The sequence below is a fragment of the Rhynchophorus ferrugineus genome, unplaced genomic scaffold (assembly GCF_030347505.1).
Source record: "Rhynchophorus ferrugineus isolate W39M unplaced genomic scaffold, kcgeb_rfMv2 rfM4, whole genome shotgun sequence".
Classification (NCBI taxonomy): Eukaryota; Metazoa; Arthropoda; class Insecta; order Coleoptera; family Curculionidae; genus Rhynchophorus; species Rhynchophorus ferrugineus.
In genome coordinates this window covers 47,477,020-47,503,440 of record NW_027472583.1, presented here as the reverse complement: position 1 = coordinate 47,503,440, position 26,421 = coordinate 47,477,020, and the positions used below count along the sequence as shown (strand labels likewise).

The following is a 26,421-nucleotide window of genomic DNA, read 5'->3' as shown; positions in this document are numbered from 1 at the left end:
GTTAGAAGTTAATGGCGAAGTATCGTGAAATTTTTTGTTATATTTTAGAGTTTCCTCTTTGTTCTGAATCACGGTCCTCGACATTAAGTCTACTGACTGGCAAATAACCAACTTGGAGGTCATTTCAAACTACATCCGATCTTACCTAGCCTGGTACTGACATGACCGAGATCATTTTGCTTATCGTATTTTATACTCTTGCCTTTTGGATAATCACAGTTATAAACAATTACAGATATAAATGTACGACCATGCATCAGCAGGATTCGGTCCCGCGACTATCGAAATAGTAAGAGGATCGTCCTGTCCTTGAACATATTTATATATAGGTAGAAATAAATTTGATAAGTACTTGATTTGATTTAATCTGGCTTGAAGTTATATGTAAGAAGGTAATGTTGAATTAATTGGTGTAATTCATTTAATAATAATCGTAATGTTGGTTCAATAAAGTTAATTAATAAATCAAAACCCGCGTATACAGCTCGAAGGACCATGAATATCACTTTTCTGTCAATTCTATCCAGCTTGAAGGACCAATTCAATAGGGTTAATTAATAAGATGTTTTGAAGGATATTAGTGATTCATGAAACTGATGTCAACTAGTTTCTAGAACATTCACTATTCTACTTTATTAATAAAAGTAACTATATCTATAATAATTATTCTTACAGTTACAAAATAATATATAGAATGAAATACCCGAACTATCTTCGATTAAACTCTCGGTTCGCCCTATTTAAGGTGGCGTGTATTTTACACACACTCTGAAAGCATACTATATCTAACAATCACCTTCCACTCTAATCATCAGCTAATTGTAAGGATTTTTCCATATTTCAAGTAAGCCAAGGGCCAGGTAGAGACAGCGAATTGTGAATAAACACATTTATATAAACATATATATATATATATATATATATATATATATATATATATCAAGACCAAGCACAAAACAATAAATTCCACCAGTACACGGTGGCAGTATGATCTCTTCTGCTATGTTTGCTACGACTATTCCGAATATACAAACCCCATTAATGAATTTAACATCAAGAATAGTTTTTTTTTTCTCGGCATTCTGTTATCGTTTTGAAATCTACAGCTAATTTGGGAAAAAATTTGAACACACGTTGATCCCTCTTTGATATCGTTGAATATATTTATTGCAAATTTTACAGCTAAATTCCCACTATAAATAAAATTGATGTTACTTGGATTTTATGACTTTTAAAGATCTAACCTTACATTCTGAAATTGCCTTTATTCGTCTATATTTTAAAATGTTGTTAAAACACCGAGAATAACACATAGTTATTCCTATTCCGTTTTCTAAATAGCATATGATGCTAACCAGGCTGGTTGAAAATAATATTTTTTGAATATATTCTATCAATTTCTCCAAATAAATGCCTTTTAAATGAGATTTTTTACAGATTTATCAGCAAATTTATTTCATATTACAGATAGACAACATCAAGTTCAATCTTGAAATTATTATATATTGTTTAGAGAGAAGCATACGGGCTCCACAGCGATAACGTCATCAACGACTGTACGCATCATCTAGCATTTTGAACTCCATAAAAAGTTGTTTACTCATTAAAACTTCTTGTATTGACTGAAACAAGTGGTAGGCGGATAAGTCTTTCTCTAATAATAATCTAAGGATATTATCAATCATTCGAGCAAGGTTGAGTCTTGTCAGCAGAATGTTTTGCCTACTTCTTTGTACAAAAATTAGCCTTTTGTTGTCATGTTCTTCACTCTATTTGTTAAATTTTTGCCTCTAGCGTTCCGCAGTTATCGTCTGACTCGTTTTTAAAAACCAGTTCGCAACAAAGGCATAGAGTATTACTTTTGTTAAACTATCAATTATTTATTACATTATAAGTTATGTGAATCAACATTTTTGGATAATATTATACAAATTTTGTTTAGTAGTAGATAAGATAATTTTTTAAAAATATCTGTAATAATTGATATACATGTACGAGGTGTGCTTCAAAAATGTATTGACAGAGATTCATATTGATACAGAGGTATTAAGCATGACTTAACATTTGGGAAATAGAGCTTTATGTCCTTTTCTTTCAATTATTAATTCTCCTGTGTCTGTAGAGGTAATAGTCTGATAATTATTTAACAGTAATCTTAAGCATTGCAAGGGTGGATTGCTAATAAACCTGTTAATACTGAAACTTTACACCAACTTTCAAATCATTAGATCAACTAAGTTAAGATCTTCCCTATACAAAATATTACACAAAAAATACCTTCAAAACAGATCAGTCGTTACTGAGTTGTTTTTGTATTTGTAGCAATAAATAATTATTAGAAAACCTTTTTTAGGGAGATTATTGTAGTAAGTTCAGAATAATATAAGTCGACATATGAGACCATCCAAGTTTTTGCATTAATCCTATATAGTGACTGAATCTGAATTGTTATTTAATAGCATTCAAATTTGAAAACAATCGAAAAAAGCAAATTGGAATCTCTACTAATTAATATATCATTATGCTAACGTTATACATTATTGTATCACAATTATGTTAACACTACAGGTTGTTTCATATGCTTTATAAACAAGAAAAACTGTGTTGAATTTTATCTAGAGTGTTGAGCTGAATACATTGGCCATTAAGAAATCTGTAGAAAAGTCATAATTGTCAGGTCCAAGTCGTTATCGTGGGTCTGTATTCGATATCTAATTCTAAAAGAGCGATGCTTCATATCAGTATATTTATGCAAGGAAATAAGCATCATGAACGAGCTCAGAGAATAATTCTATTATCTTGTTTAATCGGATCTTTCAACTGAGTCAGTGCATCAACAAGTGTTTCGCTATGACTCTAATATCATCTAAACAAAATCGAGAAATGATTTAACCAATGGAGAATTAATCTTTAATCCAAACCAAACAAAGTTCAATCATGTCACGTCACTTCGACTCTGAGAAGCATGCAGAATATTTGGGCCGTTACTTGGATCGTATGTTAATTTCGAAGATTCAGATCTGGCCAAGCATATGCGGTAATCACTCGATAGCGGTATCTGTAGTATGAAATTCTTAACAGGTAGCCACTCCCATTTAAGCAATGAGAACAAAATGATGGCATAAATATCCATTATCACAATAATCTGAACAGCTACAACAATATTGAAAGGCTCCAGAACAAGATTAAGGAATAACAAGTCAATTGAAAAATCCCCGGCCTGACACATAGATGGCACTATTAGAATTAAATCCATATGTTTCTTAGTTAGCGCTAACCCTCGAAAGATGCGTATATAAATTTGACAGCTGTCGGATCATTAGTTTGTGCATTATAGCATTTTGAGTGAAGCAACGTTTGTTATTGTGAAAAAAAAATGGATTGAAATTATTGCCTTTTGAAAGGAACAAATACAGTTGAAGCAAAAACTTGGCTTGACGCCGACTTTCCGGACACTGCCCCAGGAAAGTTAACTATCAAGGATTGGTATGTAAGTTTAGACGTGGTGAAATGAGCACCGAAGACGGTGAATGCAGTGGACGCCCAAAGTAGGTTGTTACCGACGAAATCATTAAAAAAATCCACAACTTTATTTTGAATGACCGCAAATTGAATTTGAATGAAATAGCAGACCCTCTATAGATATCAGCTGAACATGTACACTATATCATTCACGAATATTTGGGTATGAGAAAATTATATGCAAAGTGGCTGCCGCTCGCTAGAGTTTTTGCGTCGATATGTAACAATGGATGAAATATGGCTCCATCATTTCACTCCGAAGTCTATTCGACAGTCATCCGAGTGGACTACACATCTTGAACCTGCTCTAAAGCGTGGGAAACAGTCAACTAGTAAGGTTATGGCGTCTGTATTTTGGGATGCGTATGGAATAATTTTCATTGACTATGTTGAAAAAGGAGGGACTATCAATAACGACTATTACGTAGCGTTATTGGGCCGTTTGAAAGACGAAATCGGCGAAAAAAGGTCGCATTTGAATAAAAAGAATCCTACTTCACCAAGACAGTGCACCGTGTCACAAGTCAGTGAAAACGGTGGCAAAAATCCATGAATTGGGCTTCGAGTTGTTTCCTCATCCACCGTATTTTCCAGGTCTGGCCCCCACCAACTATTTCCTGCTTTCACATCTCAAAAGAATGCTCCCTGGGAAGAAGCCTATTTTGAAGCAAAGGACAAATCGTACTACAAAAGTTGGGGGGTCGCAATAATCAGTGTAACTGAATTATGTTGAACAAAAAAGAACTAATTTTGACAAAAAAATATGTTTTACTGTGGTAGGCCGTGGACTTTTCAATTGACGTGTTATGCTCACTATTTCTCATAGCATGAGCAATATGTATATTTATCTGGATCTCATTGTGTAAACAATAAGGCAGGAAATAAATACAATGTAGCATAATTACATAATAGTATTAATATCAGCTGGCATTAGCGATGAGTGGAATAGGGGGACAACAGCACGTGTGGCTTAAGGGGCGACATTCACTGATTGAAGTTGTCTCATGTTTATGGTTTAGAAGTGTTGAAGTTTAGTGTGGGGTAGAAATAGAAGAAAAGTGTATAGAAGTGTTTTTGAATAATAAATATAAATAAACTTAAAGTACAGTTCTACAATTGCCACTATTACAGTTTCAGTTCCATTATTTTATAACCACACTTCGTATAATAAATGATCATCGACGTCGTTCTATCGAGATAGAACTGCCTGTTTTTTATTTTCATAAAATCGTCGTATACGCATTACGAATGTAGGTAATTATTCCACTGATAAATATAATAATGTCAATATTAATTGATTTTTTTGCAAAAGAGGTTAATGGTGCTTTATAAGCAACTGATGCTCGTTTCAAAATTGAATATATTTTGGTACGACCGTGTAGAGTGTTTCAGAGAAGAACTTGAGAGTTAAGGTAAGACCCAGACTTATATCGTATTTTATTAAGTAAACAACAGGCAGTACCTTTTACATCTATAATTAAGTTATATTATAGTTAAAGGCTTCTAAAATATCGAAAATGTATGTAAACATTTTAACATTAATAGCCACGACTTAAGAATATGTATGACATATACCATATTATTTAATTTAATATACTGACTGAAATTAAACACCGAAATCATAATATCTTAAGTTTCATTAAAAGACCATGGTCAAACATTTATATTTGATTATTGAATATTAATAAGAGTTAATTTAGAATATATATATATATATATATAATATATATTCATACAAAATGAATTTGTGGATTTTTTAAATGTTTTCGTCGGTAACAATCTCTTTTGGGCGTCCACTGCATTCACCGTGTTCGGTGCCCATTTCACCACGTCTAAACTTACATACTTGATGGTTAATTTTCCTGTGGCAGTATCCAGAAACTCGGCATCAAGTTTTTGAGAGGTTTTTGCCTCAACTATATTTTTTCCTTTCAAAAAGCAATATTTTATGAAGACGCAAAATTCCTTTTTATCCATTTTTTACAATAAAAAAATTTGCTTCGCTCAAAAGGCTATAATTTACAAACTAATGATCCGACAGCTGTCAATGTCAATTTATACATGCATTTATTGATGGTTAGGGCTAACTAAAAAACGTATGGATTTAATTTTAATAGTGCCATCTATGAGTCAGGCCGGGGACTTTTCAATTGACCTATTATTCCTTATTTTGTTCTCATTGCTTAAACGGGAGTGGCAACCTGTTAAGAATTTCACACTACAGATACCGCTATCCAATGATTACTGCTTATGCTTGGTTCAGATCTGCATCTTCCAAATTAACCTGCGATCCAGATAACGGCCCAAATATTCTGCATGCTTCTCTGAGTCGAAGTGACGTGACTTTATCGAACTTGATTTGGTTTAGTTTAAAGATGAATTCTCCATGGGATAAATCATTTCTCGATTTTGTTTAGATGATATTAGAGTTATAGCGAAACACTTCTTGATGCACTGACTCAGTTGGAAGGTCCGATTAAAAAGATAAATGAAATATTATCTGAGCTCGTTCATGATGCTTATTTCCTTGCACAGATATACTGATATGAAGTATCGCTCTTTTAGATTTAGATATCGAATACAGACACACAACGATTTGGACCTGACAATTATGAATTTTCTACAGATTTCTTAATGGCAAATTTATTAGATAGTATAGTAGTATAGTATAACCTTAATTTACAAATTAATTCATTACTATTGTTCTGTAATACTTGCATTAATACATAAGAAATGCCATTACGAGATTAATACATCAGTATGTATTTCCAAAAGAATATATATGATATCAACATTTTTTAAATGATGTTACAAACATAATTCCGTACCTTTATCTAGCTCGGTATGCTGATTAAAAAATCACTGAAATTATAATATTTTAAATACTAAATAACTAAATAATTATACCTGGATGGTGAAAATGAATATTAAAAATGGTGAAACTGGAAAAAAAGTTAATAACTATAAAGGGGTAAATATTTTAAAAAATTAATCAAAAAAGTAAAAAAATGCCAATAAAACAGCTATTCAAAAACACATTAAACTTACAAAATGAAAAATTAAAATAATAATTGAGAAGAGGCACAATAGATGTTAATCACACAGATAAAGAAAAGTTAAAAATTAGAATTAAAAACAATTAATACTATTATGTGTGTTACATATCATACTATTTAATTTAATATTATGGTCAAAAAAAACACTGAAACTATGATAACTTGTGTTATTTATGTAAAAGGCTTAAGTTTTAAAAAGATATATATGTAAAATTATTAACAAACAATTAATTAAAAATACATATGATTTCAATATTTTTTAAACAATGTTCGAAAAATAATTGAATACCTTGTTTAATACGGTTTAAAACAAAACATTGAAATCATAATATCTTAAATTTAATTAAATGTTTAAATTTAATTAAATAAAATATTTTTAACAGCAATTTAACCGACTTCAAAAAATAATTAAGGAACTCACTTAAAAAAATAATCAAAATGCTAAAAATTTAATTACTTAAGAACACAAAAAAGAACTTTTAAAAAATGTTTAAAAAACGTTAAAAAATATGTACAAAATAATCGTTGTAATAACTAAGAAAAAACAAAAACCTTATTTAACCTATCCAGTACGCGTATTTTATATTTTACTATATACACAGAATTTAGCTTAATGCCGGTTGGTGCAGAGGTATAGGCAACAGGACGGTCCACCTACTGTTGCGATAGTCGCGGGATCGAATCCTGCTACATTTATTAGTAAATTTATATTTAAGATTGTTTAATATTTGTGAATGTCCTGGGCAAGAGTGTAAAATCCGACAAGGAAGATAATACCAGTCACGCCAATATCCAGGCTGGGTAAGACCGGATGTATACTGGGATGATTTCCAAGTTGGTCACTCGCCAGTCGGTAGGCTTAATGCCGAGGACCATGGTTCGGAGCTCACGTTAAACAGTAGGTCCAGTCCAGAGAAACCCCCGTTAATAAAACAGAATTTGAAAGGTTTAAATTATAAAATAAAAGGTTAAAAATAACTAAGAGGCATAATAAAAATTAAAATTAGAAAATAATCAATTAATAATAATGCTACAAACTACTAATCATTAATAAATTTAGTAAAATTTCCCACCAATATACCTTGATAAGATTAACCAACTGCTTTAGGCTTGATACACGTCTAAATTTAAAACATGAAAAAGTGAAAAACTAAGTAACAATGAAGGTCAATGATTTATGTACTAAAATGTTAAAAATAAAATAATGAATAATTGCAAATAATAATCTCTAATATCTGGTAATCAATTTTACTAATCTCAACAACTATATTCTGGTAACTATTTCTTAAATTTCTACGATTAATAATTCTTTCATTCATTCCCTGTAATACTCAATATGCTGTTCTTTTTATATTTTGTACATATACATGTACATACTTTGTTCAAATAATCGAACAAATTATATTTAAAATATTGAAATTTAGTTTATTTAACTGATGCATGGTATACATAATACATGGTATATATAATTTATAAAATTTGAAAGGTTAAAAGTATTTTTTTAAAAATTTACTTTCAATAATTGATTTTAGGCAAAGAAATGACGACTCTTTGAACGGCGAGATAAATTGACATTGAGGTTTTAAACTTATTCTAACATACACCAAACCCCAATGTCTAGACGTCTGAGTCATCAATAGTACTGAAGTTTAACATAAAAATTAACAGTTAAATTGAGATATTTATTTATATAAATAAAATAGATATTTGTTTCAACAAGAAAAATAATATCTAATTTCGAATAATCAAAAGAGGCAATGGTAATATTAACAATTAATTATTTATCAAAGACGAAGTAGTCTATAAATAAATATAACCCATATATTGCATCAAATGAGACTTACGTACGAAATACACATAAACATATATCCCCGCCGAATGAATGATGATATATTTTTAAATTGATTATTATTCCTTGAACAGATTTGAAATAATCAAATGTCAAAGGTTCCTACAGATGCAAAGGAATATTTATCATTTCCACTACCTGCAACTAAGTAATTACCACCGATGAAAATTAATAGTTTGTTTTGTTTTTAAATATAGAATAACAGCTACCATAAATAACAATTAGCACAGCAGTATAAGCTTTTTAATATTATAAATATCTTTCAAGTTGAGTAATAAAAAAGTTATATATTTGCTGGTAAAATATACATCTTATTTAATACGTTTTTTAATAGTTCGTCTGCTGACATTTACCTTATACGAGGGTTGTTTTTTATATTTCAGGATTTGATACTTCAATCTTATAGATGAGACTATAAGTGTCCAAGCTTCGACGTCTTCTAAATATGACAAAATAAACGTTGGAAAGAGTCTATATTAGTCTCGATTGATTATTACTCAAATATTTTTACTCTTGCACTAGCTGTTATCACTGATATTTAGAAGAACAGGAGATTAGCATCAATTATTTGTTAATATTTTGGTCGTTTCTTAAATTATTCTCAATTTATATGGCTTTGCAGAGTAAAACTTCAGTATATATTACGCCTATAAAGTAGTTTTAAAGTCTTTTTTTCATTTGAAATTTTATTGTGAAAAAGAAAACGATTCAATATATTTTATTCAAAGTATTGTCCACCGATAGCCCCTACTTTCTCTTATTTTTCAGACAATTTACAGATTCCATCTCGAAAGAGCGATGTATCTTTTGAGGCTATCGACGAATCGACCCATTTTCTCATGTCTTCATGGGAAGTGAAGCGTTGCTCAGGCAGGTCAGAACTCAGATGTCGGAACAAGTAGTAACCAGAAGGAACAAAGTCTGGAGAATAGCGCGAAGGGGTAGCACTTCCCATTTTTATATCTCCAAGAATACTTTCACCGGTTTTGCAAAATGTGGTTGAGCCTTATCATGCTGAAGAATAATATTGTTGTGCCTTTGCTTATGTTCTGTTGTAGTTGATAGCTATGCCCATTAACGATTTCATCGGGTACTGCCTTAAAACCACTTTTACACATTTTTTAAGCGTCGAAGCTAGTATTGACATGTTGAAATCAATGGAGCATAGTTTCCGTACGCTTCATATAAAATTTAGTGACCTTCTGACGCTTTTTTCTTCAAATTTAAAATAAGACACTAAAACTTCCTGCAAATGCGATTTACTCGATGCAAATTCAAACATCTTCAGCCCACTGAAAAACTTTTTTGTTCACAACAAATGACAAATACTGAAAATGAAGCCTGATGCTATTTAAATTGCATTCGAAGTATTTCCAAATTGATTAAAGAAATGTAATTCTTTTAAAATAGTGGTGTCATTAAAATAAGATTTTTAGCCTCGACTATTTCTGTTGTCACTTGTTCCACTCCACTTTATACACAGTTTGACCATTTTATTTCAACCCAGATCAAATCTCATTAAAAATAGTATCAAAATCACCAGCATTATCAACCTTAAGTATCTGTAAAAATGGTCTATTTTTCAAGCAATGCGCTACTAATGGTAGAAGATTTGTTAATTAACAGAAATTCGCCAAATCCTGGATGGACGACTCGTTTTTCAAATGTTGTTAACTTCGGATTATTATATTGATCTTAATGAAGCAGCTTTAGTGAGTTTGAAGAGTGCAATTAACAACGACTTATTCTAATATATATTATCAAACTACTTCTAGTCTATTTCTCAGCCAATAGGTTGCAATCATAAGTTTTATGGACTTCGTCAGAGAAAAAGGAATCCAAAGTTCCTACTTTCTCCGTTTTTATTTTATCATGACTGTTACACTTGCCGGAACACTATATAAAATTATTTGTGTTTAGTCATTCATTCAAAATAGTAGTGTAGATTAAAAATAATCGGATATAGATTGAAAAACATACGAGTAAATGTCAAAGGTTTAACGAGATGCAACTGAGTGTTTGTTATTATTGTGATAGTGTAGAACGCGACATACATTTATATATAGGTAATTATACAACCGATAAGTAAAACCATGTCAATATTAATTGCTATATTTTAAAAAGAGGTTAACAGTATGTACGTAGCAGTAGATTGTATTGAATCAAAATCAGAACAATTTTTAAGGTAGGAAATGTTTTATGCACATTTTTATACATACCACAAATGTTTATTAGAATTGATTGATTGGAAGCTCTTTAAAATTGGTGATTATATAATACCAATAACATAATATTACATTAATGTTGTTTTTGTAAATTAAGATTTTTTAAAATTTTTCTGAAATTTAAAAACTTTATTTTAGAGGAAAGGACAGAAGACTTATTGAATCTATTTTAATATCATCGGAGTTTTTAAATACAAACAGTTCATTCACATAACTCATAGCTAGACTAACCACAGCTTTTTTTACCAGCGTCGCTTGCGCTATATAATACCTCCCTCCTGAAAAAAATGACTATAAGGATATATGTGGTCATTGTTTCTTCTAAATAGTCTACAATTGTAGTAAACTTTTTTGTGAATGCGTCTGCCAGTCTGGATTCTGATGCGCTGCTTTTACTCAAATTTCTCTGGTATATCCTGTATGGAATGCTCGACTCTTGAATAAAATATGGAACTTTTTTTGCTTTAACTGCTATAATCTGCCTTTGGTAGCCGTATACTCTAAATCGTATGTTTCTGCCCAAATTCTAGAAAACTAATTAGTCTACGTCAGTTTTTCACACCTAGAACTGCGATGAATTTAAAGATAAGTAAAATAAATAAAGTTAATTAGTAAACCAAATAACTAGTCGCTAGTCTTATCTGACACCAATGCTTTATATCATGTGTTATGTTATATTTGTTATATTATTTATAATATATTTACCTTATTGTTTGTTATGAGCACATGTAATATAGTATAAATTTTGTTTTAATACAGATCGATTATTTCTCAATTTCACTGTTCTACTATAATTATAATTTATTAAATACTAGTTTAATAAATTATAGTAAATTATTAAAATAAACGAATTAATTTTGAGGAATTTTTTAAACATGTAATATAGTTGTCAATTTATGTAATTCTCCAAATTCTTAAAAACGTTAGTGATAATAATTAGAAGTTATAAACCGACAAACGTTATAGACCAAAAGGCCAATTTGATATAGCAACATTGCCACGTGATGACGTCATAAATTTTGATCATGCGCATTAGATGTTAATCATATATAACTAAATGTTATAATTCAAACATGGTCGAAGAGGATTTGTTGTCTAACCTCATCTCTGGAGATATATGCTTATTAAATACTCTTCAAATACTCGTTTGTCTAAAATGACATCCAATTTATAGTTATAAAATAAAAAACTATGAAGTGAAACAATATTGTGTCACATATAGATACAAAATATTTATAAATGCAGTATATACGAAATAAGCTTTAAAATATTAGTAAAAAAATATAAAATGTAAAATAGTTGGTGAAGAGCACACGCTATAACATAATTACGCCTGATAAGCCAAATCAGAGGCGGCCAGAGAAGCAGATTTAGTGATAATTTAGTAAATTAATGGCTGTTAGAGTTAAATTTAAATTCGCCATTTCATACCATCGAATATCATCAATAATACCAATATTGCTTTCATTATTAAAATAATAATGCCATAATGTTATAACACTGGAATATAATTTGAAAAACGTATAATGTAGCATATATATATATATATAAATACATTTTATTATATTGAATATAGACTTTTGACTCAATTTAACACTATGTTCATAAAACGAATATAATAAACATAATATTGTTAATTCCTTGAAACAATTATTTATCTCATTGATGACAATTACGAGTGCAAGACCAAATTTGATATAATTTCGTTTTAATACGCATTTAAAATAACACATATTAAAAGTAGTTGAACGTAAAAGTATGAACCTGCATAGTTACATTCACATTATCTTATTATTTATACCATTCCATTTTTTTAATTCTTTATTAATTGTAACAAATCCGTTAACTGAAAAAAGTTAGTGGCTTGCATGTTATGCAGTATATTATTTGTTTTAGGAGATTCTAATATTTAATGTATATATATATATATATATATATATATATATATATATATATATATATATATATATATATATATATATATATATATATATATATATATATCTATATATTGTTCTAAAAAGTTAAAGTATTACAAATATTTTAGGGATATTTTACAATTAAAAGTAGTATTTATTACTACTAATTATCCAGTTATCTTAATTATTACCTTCTTGTAAGACTTCTCTATGTAGAGACATCACACTGACAGCATACGAACAACTTGGTAGATTAATTGAATTTTATTACTACTAACATATTCATAAGTAGGTTTTGATTTTCTGTAAACAAACAATATATAAACAGACATGTAGTAGATAGATAATTTTATATGTACCTCAAAAAAACAATATTGGATATGCACTTACCCTAATACCTCTTGGTGAAGGAAGGGTAATTCTAAACTTTTCACTAAAATGTCCGTGACAGACACCATGACGTTGATATATTTGCATTGTGGTTTATCCAGGTAACTTACTACTATTTACTTGATCAACCCATTTTTGGAAAGGAGCGAGATCATTCTTTGGGAAACTACATCTTTTACTACACTGACGCATTGTCATCAATTTTTATATTAATACTCCATAATAATTACTGCAAAACAGAAAATATGCACAACGTAAAACGAAAATTTCTTGATCTAAACAAAAACCAAAACCTACAAACAACGAACTTAAAAATGGACGCTCTTAGAAAATGCTTACTTCACACAATTTGATCGACCAATCACGTTCCATGTTAGTGGCGGCACCAGGTATTTAAACTAGCCAATCACACTTTGCGATCGCAGAGCTACCGTTGATTGAACTAAACAAAACATTTCGCCATGGTCGCCTATAGCGAGATATTTCTATTTTTTCTATTATATCCGTTGCTACTTTTAAAAATATTGACATAAAGACTTTCATATGTTATTGTATGGTTTCTTCATGAAATTAACTTATATTGAAGCAAAATGGTAAACGAGAATCAACTCCTCTCTACTGGTATTCAGAATTTAGCTGTGATTGTATATGGAACGATTATTTTAATGAATATTGTCACTATGTCTGCTCGTTCTTGTGGTGTATATTTATCATTAATAAAATTTGGACATCTAGACTCACTATACCTATATTTAGCTGGTGGCCAAAATAAACACTTGTCCCGGAATAGCCAAAAAGGTCTCAAAATAGTAAGTTGCTTCCGAAATAAGTGCCGCGTTTGCCCAAATTAGAAGAAAACCTTATCCAAATCGCTGTGTAGAACTTCCTAGGAGAAACAGAAAAAAAATCGCTGGTATGCGTCAATGAACTACTACAAATATTTCTGAATCAGTTTAAAAATAGTTTTTGCAGCTGTAAAATAAATAATTTTACAAAAGAGATAACGAATAATTCGAAGAGCGTTGAAATTAATATTTCTTTCATGTAAATTGTATGCGTGTGTGATTGTGCATCTGACCATTATCTTCTTTGTAGAATAGTGAAACGACTCCAATAACCGAAACGTAGAAAGTATTCTACAATTGCGAAATGCAACTTGCGAAAAGCAAATAAGGATTCAAAATTAAAACGACAAATACATTTTACTGACAGCTTAACGATATCCATATTCATGCGATACAAAAGCAACTCTTGTTAAAAGTATGTCCACTAGCTTGATATAAAACAGATCGTTAGATACACGATAAATGTTTATAGATGGCAGTTCGTAGAAAACTAAAGATAGAAAGAGAGATCTACTTGAATGGGGTGACTTTAATCTATTTAAGGGACTAAGAGAATACAACCATAAATATCAATATTTAAAAAATATATAAAATCATTATAAAGTCACAGGATGAACGTCTTGATGTGTAAAACTACACCAGATTAGATTAGGCAGATTTTAATAACCCCATTACTTATTGATATTCCAAAATTAATTTGGCAATCGTAAAGGTTACCGTAATATTAAAAGCAAGTATCCTAATAATTGTTAAAAAAGTTTTCTTTAACAAGCTGAGGGGAATAGGTAAGATTTAGACCGAACTACGTTTGGTAGACTTTCGCTGGATAAGGTTTTCACTTCGCCTGTTTATCGACGAACGTATTAGATACTAGACTGAAAATATTCTTCTATAATTGTTCGCATTTTTGTGCTATACGACTTGAAAATCAATGAAGAAATTATTAAAACATTAACAAATGATGAGTCGCCCGATGAATCTCAATATCATTCAGTTATAGTAGTGCGGAAGTAATTGATATTAGTAATAAAGTAAAAATAAGTGGCATCCATTTTTGAGGTAATAAGCTAAGCTGCAGAAGCTATCGTTTCTAAAAGATGTTGCATATGGAAGAGAGGAAAAATTACAATCAAAAAGAAAATCCTGTTTTTTTAATAATAAGATTGCTAGTATTTCTGTATAGCTCCGAGACTTTGTTTCTGACCTAGCAATTAAAGCAAATTCTGTGTGGTTTTAATCGAGGTAGCACAATCGGTGTACAATAAAACATCAAATGGATATTATAATGGTTTAAATATATTTGTCGAATGAAAAGAGAATAAATTGCTTTCATATTCCTGTGGCAAAATCGACCTTTTATGTGGAAGCTAGAGTAAATAGCAGTTCAAACACTTTACTATTATTTTAGTCGAGGTTAGAACGGTTTTTGTTATTAGTTAGATAGATTAGTTAGTTAGATTAAGCTCTAACTTTCTGAATATTGTATAATGTTAACTTAACAATTTTTATCATTAAATTGTGTCAACTAATTCTATTATGTAATTTATAATTGAGTTTAATTCATTACACAATTATATATTTAACAATTGATTTTTCATATTACTTACTTCTGTTGATTCTGATATGGACAGGAACTTTCGGACAAACCGAGATGTCGCCAACAAAGTTGCTTTCTGGGTTGTATGGTTTTGTATATGTCTTCATGTTAACCTAGCTTACAAATATGTTTTAATATATTTTTAGGTATTAAACTTTTTGCTGATAAAATGACTGCTATTTTGCATTTGTCCGGGAAGGTAACACTAATAGTATTACACTTTTTGCTTTTTATTAATTATCATATCTGGTCTATTATAGTATGAATCATGTCGCTCTTTATATTTCGTTGATGCAAGGATATGACAACTCCTGTAGTATCGTTTTACAGCTTTAATTGTAAATTTGTTATCATAAACCATAAAATCCTTAACAGTATACTTTAAATAGTTTGCTTCTGGTAGGAACAACTTGATCATGCATAGCCAGTAGGTGACTTTCCCATTCCGGAAACATTCTACCCGTTATCATGTAATAGTTCGACGCTACACTGTTGACATTATCCTGGTAACTCTCGGACGGATGCCACCCATGAACCGGCTTCCCTTTCCAAGCCTCTATTTTCTCTTCGTCTGTCCCAAAATATTATTCTATAATTGATTTCTTATAGACGTAAAGGGGTAAAGCTATCGACTTCGTATATTGCTGCATGTCAGTGATATTCCGGATATCTTAATGAAATAATTTGTTACAATAATTATATCTTGAGCAGCTGCTGATATTCCTTCCTGACAATATGGTAGGCTTTGATGTTGATTCTAGCCCATTTTATAATACCAAATGAGTAATTTAGGACAAAGCTTGCACATTATTGATCACTGTATGCATGTTTTTACTGTTCACCTGTGTTTTTTATAATTGTCTTATTCGTTTTATAAACCCGCATCTAAGCCAATTTTTAATGGCTATTTGGTGGATTCGCTAAACCCGCTTTAACCCTAGTTATTTGTAGATGTTATTACGTTCCATTGCCTCGATAATCCAGCCATTCTGAATTTTACAAGCATTTTAATGGAGATTTCCTCGGGTTACGCTAAAAGTTCGACCCTTATCTAATCCAAATAACATTGGAAAACTCTTGAACAATTCTAAGCGTTTGGTTATATGAAGCAGTTATTAGTTTGAAATCATCCATGCATAATAAATAATAAATGGTACAGTGTAATCAATTATGTGTTATTTTTTATACTAAAATCGTATTTTGTGGAATTAAGATGATGAGACAAAGGGGATCTTAATGGATCTCTCCCTTAATGGGGGATCTTAATCTGTTTCTATGTATTATGTACTCTTTTGAATGTGTATTTTCGTATTCCACTAAAAATCCAACAATATTGGTATACGTTTTATAGGGCTTTAAAATATGACAAATAAATGAAAGAACAATAAGAATTTAATTATTGATATTATATTATTATATTATTATTCGACAGATATTAATGATGTTACTAAATTAAGTTTTTTCTAGCTTTTAATAATTCAATTACTTGTTAAAAAATTTCGGTAATAATTCATTGCATTATTGATGACGTATGATGAACTTGTTACCTACGCTATTTTGTTTTTTTATCATTTTTTCCTTTATTATCAAATACTACTAGTGTCGAAAAAACGTCAATGATGAACCACATGCGCCAAGGATAAATTTATTTAAACATGCAAAATACATCTATTTGAATTGTAGTCATAAAAATGTCACGTGTAAATTAGATACACGTGGTGTTTTCGAGATAAATAATGTTATTAAGCATTTTATTAGTAGTGCATGTACCACTATAGACGTTGATATGTTTAACTAAACTGTTAATATAGTCTCATGTAACAACATTTACACAGAATGGTTTTATTGACACAAGACACTGAAAATTGCCTTTTAGTATATATAATTGCATCATTACAATTTAATATAGAGGATTGTATTACGATTTTAACGTTATAATTGCATTTCGAATAATTGAAAAAAACAGTGCAAGGCACTGTGAAATTATCTGCTTAGTTTAATAGCGTACACATGAATGTATTCACATCAGCTTATAACATATGCTAATATTCATAATAAACAGTGAGAAATAAATTGTTGATTGAGTGTTGGTTATTAAAAAAAATTATCCTACCTTGTTACAATTTTATTTAAATAATTTATTATGATTCAGTTATTATTATTTATTGGTGAATAACCGTTTAAAGATTTTAGTGGTGTAACAATTTGATTTATATATAAAATATTGCCTTTTCAAGAAAGAAAGTGGAGTACCAAATGAAAACTGAAGGTTGTAAATTATCTTAATGCACTGTAAATACATATAAAGAATACTTGACATATGCCAAATAATTATCTATTAATAAGGTATTCAGTCATTTGCGTTTAAAACAGTTGTTATTCTTCGCAGAATAGATTCAAAGAATCTCTGAATAATTTTCAACAAAATGTTGTTCCGTTGCTGTACCAAAAAATCTGCTAAAAATTGTTTCAATTATGTTGGAGATGGGAATCTCTATCAATTGCGTTGTCAATTGTGAGGTCTGGCAGTTGGCCATGGAAAATTTTTGATGATATCTTGATGCTTGTCAAACTGCGGTTGAACCATTTAGCTTTGGTTGTGCGAATGGCGCTTGTCATAGTGAGGATTTTTTCATTCCGGCCGGTGATATGAATAAGAGGACCACATGAATATCACGATATTGCCGCCAAAATCATAACGATATAATCAACTTCCATGCTTAACTGTAGGAAGATAGTTCAAATATTAGATTTCTTTTGTAAATATATATATAAACGATGATTCATCGTATCATACCACATACTTTTCCAGATTTTATGAACCGTTATACTACTTCTTTGGCAGCTTAGGGATGGCTTACATTATAAAAGTTATTACAATTGCAGAACCAGCCATAAATGCGAGCTTATTCAGCTTCAGTTCTACTATTTTTGTCGAAATAGTATAACATAGGTGAGTGTTGAGTTCTACAGTCTCTTTTGTCACGGTATTTTTATGTCGTCTCAGTACAATATATTTTTAATGTTTGTCAATATTCGTCAATTAACTTTGGGTATTGTCTTCTATTCCTCTTATTTATGTTGATATTGCTTTACTATGTTTTATTTACTCTGTCATTGCCGTATCTATTGTTGCTTGTGAATCTTTAACCAATTCACCTGTTTTCATCACAGATGCATCCGTTAATTAAACACGAAATAAATATTTGCTCTCTTTCGAATTCTGAGAGTTCACACATTTCATCGATTGCTAATGTTAGCTATTGCATAACAAGGAATAAAAGACATTGAAATTTAAGCTACAAACTAGGTGACATGTAATCTAGGTAATATATTCACGTCGAATCATTTACACGTAAGCAGTATTGCCAACATGCAACTAGATTACTATGTTGCATTGTGTTTATATAATTTTGTTTAACCCTTTATACGTTAGATTGCGTTATTATTATGACATTGGACACTCTAATAATCCAACATAATAATCCTAATCTTCAACATAATTACAGAATTTTGTAAAAAAGCATCGTAGTTCAATCTGTAATTATTCCAAAAGGAAAAGGTAGTATCGATCGTAGCATCGGTTAAACCAGTTACCACTTTTCTTCCTAAAAATTGACTAATCCAAAGTTATTTAAATGTATTTGCTCGCTAAAAATAAATGAAAAATACAATGGGTAATCTGTAATTGTAAAGTTCGGTTTAAATTTATTACAAGAGTTAACTTAATTGTTAATATTACATGGAATACATTTGCTTGTTAATGCAAGCGATAGAACTGTATCGATGTTGCCTATAGAATATGCTAAGTGTTACAGTCAAGACTTACATACCCATACTTATCATATACTTACATAGACATACTTACAGTCTGATATGAGTAAGCTATACAAATTCCGAAAGGTTCTCATATTAGTATTTGATTAAAATGCAACAATCGAAGAAGAAGACGCATATCATAAAAATTAGATACGGTGAGATTAACTCAAGAAGATTTCTGTGACGAAATGTTTTGTCATGTCTCAAGAAAGAGACATCAATGACCCTAAAAATCAATCTAAAGAATGTTAACAGCATTCAAAATTAGAATAGCCAGATCGGGCTATGAATTAATGATGACAACAAAATGGTTTAATTAGACTTTATAAACGATATTGATTAGTATTATCCTAAATAGAGCACAATTCTTTTTATCCTTAAACAATTAAATTATCTAATTAAATCTAATTAAAAATATCATCATTTTTACTTATGATCTTAATGATGTTTATACATTCAAATCACCTGCTTAGTTATGCAGCAGAGTTGTTTGTTATCAGGTTTTTTTTTAACCATAGATCCTGTTTTGTTGATTTATTACTTATATTTATTTTTATCAAGTATTTTTAAAACGTGTGTCACATCAGTTGAAAAATAAACTAAATCAAAATATTATTACTATGTTTGCCAATTTCTATGCCACATATAATAAGAATAGGCAATGGAACGTCACTATTTCAAAAATAAATTTTTCGTTTAATAAAGTTGCAAAAATGCATTGTCCTTCACTAGCCGTTATTTTGTAACACATTTGAATGGTTATAGCTGAATAATTTTTTATATTAAAGCAGTCAAAAATAAATATTTTAAATAATTGTTAAATGTGCAGTCAAACTTTATATCAATATCTGGAATATCGTCGACGAATTGCTGCAAATAACAGAAGGACGAAAACGAGCGAAACTCATAGTTTTGAAGAAATACTGAAAAGTAAATACAGATATTAGGAAAAAGGCTATAATTAGAAAATGGCCTGGCTTGATAATGAGTGGCCTTTTGGAAGTTAGAAATTGTACTCAACTTTATACTTCCTTCTGGCAAGAGATTAAACAGTTTATTTAAATCTTCCAACGGCAACATTAAGAAAGACACGACCTTCGTAGACCTACACGATAAGTAACTCTGATTGTACAAAAATTATTTTAAAACAGATATGGCAGCTAGCATGAGATTACAAACTTCTTGGCCGCTCTCATATTCGCTAATGCTAGCGCTATTTGTGCTGGTATCCATGTTGAGGCTTCAAGCCATATTTCCTGAGAATAATTGAAGAGACGTCTGAATTATTGATAACTGAGGGATCACCTGTTATTGTTTATCGCAACACCATACTATTAGGTGCAAAACCTATTCAGTTACATGGCTTGAGACTTGAATAATTGCATGGCTTGACATACATATGACAAATGTTATTATTAATTCAAATGTTTTCCTTTTCTCCAAGATTATATCAAAATGTGAAAAATGTTCAATTCATCAATTCAAAGTTGAGGAATGAATTCAATATGCTGACATATGTCTGCAATGACTACAATATGTCTGTAGAATGAAAGATATAAAATTCTTCAGAGAAAAATGATTAAATTTTTTTGGCGAGAAATCAAACCCAATAATCACATGATGTCATAGAAAACTATCTGCAAGACAATAGGCTAGCAATATAAAGACTCACAACAGTCCAATAATGGAAATGGTAAATTTGAATGAAAATATACCTGCTGCATTGTCCAAATATTGTTCAGCTATACTATTGCTTGTATCGATCAATCACATATGATCTCTCAGAACACGATGTTATTTCTTATGACGAGATACCAAGATATGAGTTCATTAGATACAGTGGTCGTGTCTTATCCGAAATATGGGAAGAATTAGCGATTGATAAAGATATACACTAGATACCAGATCTACCAAGTTTTGTAATGTAGGTCATGGTCCTTCATTACAGTAAAATAAAAGTCAATAAATGATTGTAATCCGAAATTATTTCTATTATTTAAATTAGGCGTTTTCTTTGTTTTGCATATTTTACTGTAGTGTTCAATAATATTTATTTAAATAATTTACATATTTTCAAAAATAATAAAAAATTTAATGTGACTTTAAATTTTTCTAATTATTTATTTTTTTATGTTGAATTATTTTCGATTCTTATAATATACCTTCGATGTATATTTGTAAATCTATGCAATATATTTACTTCCCATCATGAAAATACTGTTTATACTTATAATAGATATGTGTAAAAATATATCGGCCCTTATAATATATATATGATACATAATATAAGAGTAGCGATAAAAGATTTTAATCGGATAAGACCAATTAATACAAATGAAAAGTGCCAAAGAGTATTTGAATCATTATAAATTAATAGGTCAGTAAGAAATATCAATTGTGTGCTCTCACCTTGTCTGATTGACTGAATGTTGATTTGAGCCAGTCTTAATGGATTTTTATGCAATCAATTGAATACATAAACACAACTAATCATTTTGCAGTTCTGTTTTACTGTTTCACTTCCTTACACTCTCGATAGGATACTTCCTTACTCTCTCGAGCGCGATAAATATCTTAAATAGTATCTTAAGTGAGTAAACATGATTAGTTATTATCCCAACCAACACAAATATTAATGAAAAAGAATGATTACTGAAATACATAGTGACGAGTGAAGTAGTATAACAACGTGATATGAAGGGTAACCAGCATCGGGTGCATGAAAGAAGTTTGCAGATTCAATTGAAGAACCTGCTGAAAGAAGATTGTTGGAAAACTCAGTCATTCCTCATTCCACCATTAAAAACTTACTTTAAAAGTGTGCTTTGAAAAGATGAGTAATAGATGAGATAATATATGAATTACACGCAACACTCATTGAACGACGTTTTTTCACATGTTATTGATTGCTCTAATGACAGAAAAGAATGGAGATGTTACACCACATATAGGTGAAAAGTGGAATGACTATGACAACAATTTCGAATTGGATCACCTCCAAAAACACGAATTATATTTACGAATCAAGGTTGTTTTTAGGGGTAAATAGTATTTCTTCGAATAAATATGTAATAGTTCTTGTGTGATAAATCTTTCAATTTTAAAATATATAGGCCGATTATTATTGAACATCCTTACCTATTCTTTTCTATTTTTGTTTGGATGATAAAAAGCACACTTTAATTTAATACTTATATTTAACATCTCATTATAGACAATGATTATTCATATATGCAAATATTTTCGATCACTAATGGTTTCTCTGTGAGCGATTTAAAATTAGATGTTTTAATTTATGGAAATAGTATTGATACGGCGGGCGCCACATCAAATTTGCATAGGTATTTGCGAGGGGAATGGGTTGATTTATTTTTAAATGGCACTTGATCGATGCAAAGATAAAAAAATTTTTTTGGTAGTCCAAAATCAGGACCTATTGTTCATCACGCGAGTGAGTTTTGAGTCAAGAGTTTGTGTTGTCAATAAGAATTTTAATATTTTGCCTCATTCTTCGTCGTAAAGGGAAATCCAGCAGTGCAATTATAGTAAAGTAAACCGTGACTTTGTAGTTATTGACGCAAGCTATATTAGTTAAGGTACGGTAAATGATCAAGCTTTATATTATGTGTTGCTTAGATTTATATTTTTAAACAACTGTACAACAATCTATCAGTCATTTTCATTATTAAGAGCCATCAATGTAGGCCACACTAATGGAACCGATTAGTTCCAGGACATTGGTAAATAAAAAATACTCTATTAAAATAATTTTTTTAATATTTGAAATATACCATATATGAGTATATATGAGATGAGAGAAAGTACGTCGGAAAAAATTCGAAAAAACTCGAATGTTAAGGATTTTTAAATTTAACAGAGCTCAAAGGTTGAGAATCCGGTTTCTCAAGTCAAATTTTGTTTATTTACAGTATTAAATAGCTGATATATGGAATAAACCCTAAAAACTACTAAAGTTTCAAATTCTTGTATGATTTTTGATCAGCAGCCAATGCGGTAAAATGCAATATTATGTAAATATCAAATACACGAGATATTCGAACAGAAGAGACCAAAAAACAAATTAAACAAAAAAACGACGTATTATTATAATAAATGACTAAATAATAGCAATATTTACTAAGAGACGAAATCATCACAATAAATGAAAACGCCTGACCGCACGTTGCAAGAATTGTTAAGAGTACAGGGTTGTATAGGTCAGTAAGAATAAGTTCCGTCGCACGTAGCTCACTTGCTAAACATAGCGTCCCTTGATTACCACTAGTTCAGATCGATGAAAAAGGATATGGCTTAGACCCAATGTTAGCAATTCTGAAGAAATGCGATCGCTGTCAAACAAACTTCATCTCTTCGGTACGGTGTTGTCGCATTTCCTGAAGGGTGAGAAGAATTATAGACAATTATGGAATATATTTGTCGTGAAGTCCAATCCGCCGTTCTTTCCTTAGAGCGTCCTTTGAGCTTGATTTTCAATTTTCTGTCCTCGAAGTCGCAAGTAGCTTTAGCAAGAGTTCTTGTTTACCGCTTGTTTTAGACCATTATTAGATTTTTTTAATGACCTGGATCTGGTTCTTTCGGTCAACCAAGTATAATGCCGATTCGCAAGAAAAGTAATCGGTTCCATTAGTGTGGCCTACATTGATCACATGCCCTTTCTTATTTATTCATGAGAGGTTTAATGCATAGATCAGCAATATTCTTCATATGATTTCATCGTCTTTTTTTCTCTGATATACCACCATCAGTTACTGGGTGATGGGTTACAAAGTTAGAATAAATACCTTCTCTGTAGAATGGCAAGCTGGATTATTTTAACGGTGGGAATACTTTCAAAAGCGTTAAAGAATTTTACGCAATTTTTTGTAAATTTCTTCCGATATAAGATTAATTTCAACCCCAAAGAACATAATTTATTTTAATGTAATAAACCATAATTCAAATAATTATATTTTATTTTTATTGAACCGTGAACTCACATCAGAAACTTTATTATTCACTGCACCTAGACCACATGCCACTCTCCTAGCTCATACAGACTTTATGCCACTAAGATTTAGCAGTTGTACCAGCACAATTGAAAAGTTCCCGGCTTACCATAGTAAAACACATTATTTTGGCAAAATTAGATTTTTTTATTCAACATAATTCTCTTCAAGGGTGATACACTGATTATAGCGACCCTCCAACTTTTCGATACCATTTTTGTAGTACGATTTGTCCTTTGTTTCAATATAGGCGTTAGTTTCGTCGATCAACTCTTCAACGAACATTTCTTCCCAGCGAGCATTCTTTAGAGATATGATAACAGGAAATAGTCGCTAGAAAAAGCGGTGGATGAGGAAGCAACTCCTAATTCAACCTAATTCATGAATTTTTGTTATGGTTTCCACTGACTTGTGACGCGGTGCATTGTCTTGGTGAAGCAGTACTTTCTTTTCCTTCAAATGCCGCCGTTTTCCCGCGATTTCGTCCTTCAAGCGGCCCAATAATGTTATGTAATAGCAGCTGTTGATGGGCATTCCTATTTCAAGGTAGTCAATAAAAAATATTCCATGCGCATCCCAAAATACAGACGCCATAACCTTGCCAGACGACTGTTGCGTTTTCCCACGCTTTGGAACGGGTTCATCGCATGCAGTCCACTCGGATGACTGTAGATTGGACTTCGGAGTGAAATGATGGAGCTATTTTCCATCCGTTCTCACATATCGACGCAAAAACTTGTAGCTCTTTTGAGCGCCCACTGCCTTCACCGTCTTCGGTTCTCATTTCGCCACATCTAAACTTAGCATACCAATCCTTGATAGTTGATTTTTCTGGGCAGTATCCAGGAACTCGTCATGAAGCCAAGTTTTTGCCTCAACTTTATGTTTTCCTTTCAAAAGGCAATATTTTATCAACACGCCAAATTCCTTTGTATCCATCTTTTTCACAATAACAAAATTTTTCACAATAACAAAAGTTGCTTCATTCAAAATGTTATAATTCACAAACTAATGATCCGAAAGCTGTCAAATTTATACACGTATTTTTTAAGGGTTAGGGCTAACTTAAAAAGCATATGGATTTAATTATAATAGCTCCATCTATGTGCCAGGCCGAGGCTTTTCAATTGACCTATTATACTCATGCCACTCTTCCACCGTATCTTAGTACTTTTCTCGACAAAATACTCTTGACAATAATACTTTTATTGTAAACATTTATATTTATTGTCTTCAGTTTTGGTATATTTCCTAATATAATTGCTTTTTTTGGATTAGTTTTTGTTTCCATGTTTTTATTTCTGTTTTTGTTCTTTTATTGACTTAAATTTTTGGTAGGTTTATTTTGTCGATTCTCTATGTATTTTTAAACAATTATGTTTCAATTTTTTTATAAATGTTTTGCCAACTGTAAATAAACCTATACAAAGATTAAAATTAGTATCTGCTGTCTGCATATCAAGGTGAATTGTAGGCTCATATGTCTTATGGGCTTGCTTATATGAATGATTATCGATTATCAGCAGCACAGTACTATCGATTGGTGGTGAAATATAGTCAAATCAAGTGTCATGGCAATACTCCATAGATGAGCCCTACCTACGAATGTACCCTGCATCCTCATTTTCGAAGAAAAATAAATGTAGGCACTGGCAAATCAAAGAGAAGTTAGTTTGACTAGAATCTCAAGTAAAATTTTTATGAACGTTTGTTCCGTTTCTACAAGGAATTGAACTTTAAATATATTTTTACTGATGTCAGTTTCGTCCTTACTATATATTATATAGCTATGTGGATGAAACTTATACATTTCTTGACACTGTCACTCTACACCATATTTGTACTTCATTACCGCAATAACTTTTGTTATTTTCGTAGGTGTGGTTTGGTTTCAAGCTAATGCGGATGTCGTTTTATAAATTAATTAATATAATTATTTCCAGCCATTTTCGTTGTTTTATCAAATTTACAAAGTCGAGTTGAGTTTTAAACATTTTCCCAAAGTACTCTCAGCAGTCCCAACAATTAATGCTGCTGTTCATTTTTTATCTTCTTGGCTCTGTTTTTCCCTGGAGAACCTTCCCTGGAGAACCTTTCCTGCATTTAGATACTTTGGCTTAGTTTAATATGGTAAGTACATGCATTCCAATACTCCATACACTCACATTCTCATACTTGCCTGAACTCGTCAAG

General features: G+C 30.7%; 1 protein-coding gene across 4 annotated transcripts in view; it reads left to right on the top strand.

The window, feature by feature from the left end:
• The first annotated feature begins 4,915 nt into the window (after positions 1 to 4,915).
• The window catches only part of Tcjhe (juvenile hormone esterase), a 66,901-nt gene continuing 45,395 nt past the window's right edge, over positions 4,916 to 26,421 (top strand). Inside the window, exon 1 of one of the 4 annotated variants that reach the window (XM_076404124.1) lies at positions 4,916 to 4,934. The gene's annotated coding sequence lies outside the window, so the exon portion shown is untranslated. Of the gene's footprint in view, positions 4,935 to 10,380; positions 10,494 to 10,544; positions 10,613 to 22,640; positions 22,819 to 26,421 lie in introns of those variants that run through there. The other 3 variants (XM_076404125.1, XM_076404123.1, XM_076404119.1) reach the window with 3 other exon arrangements.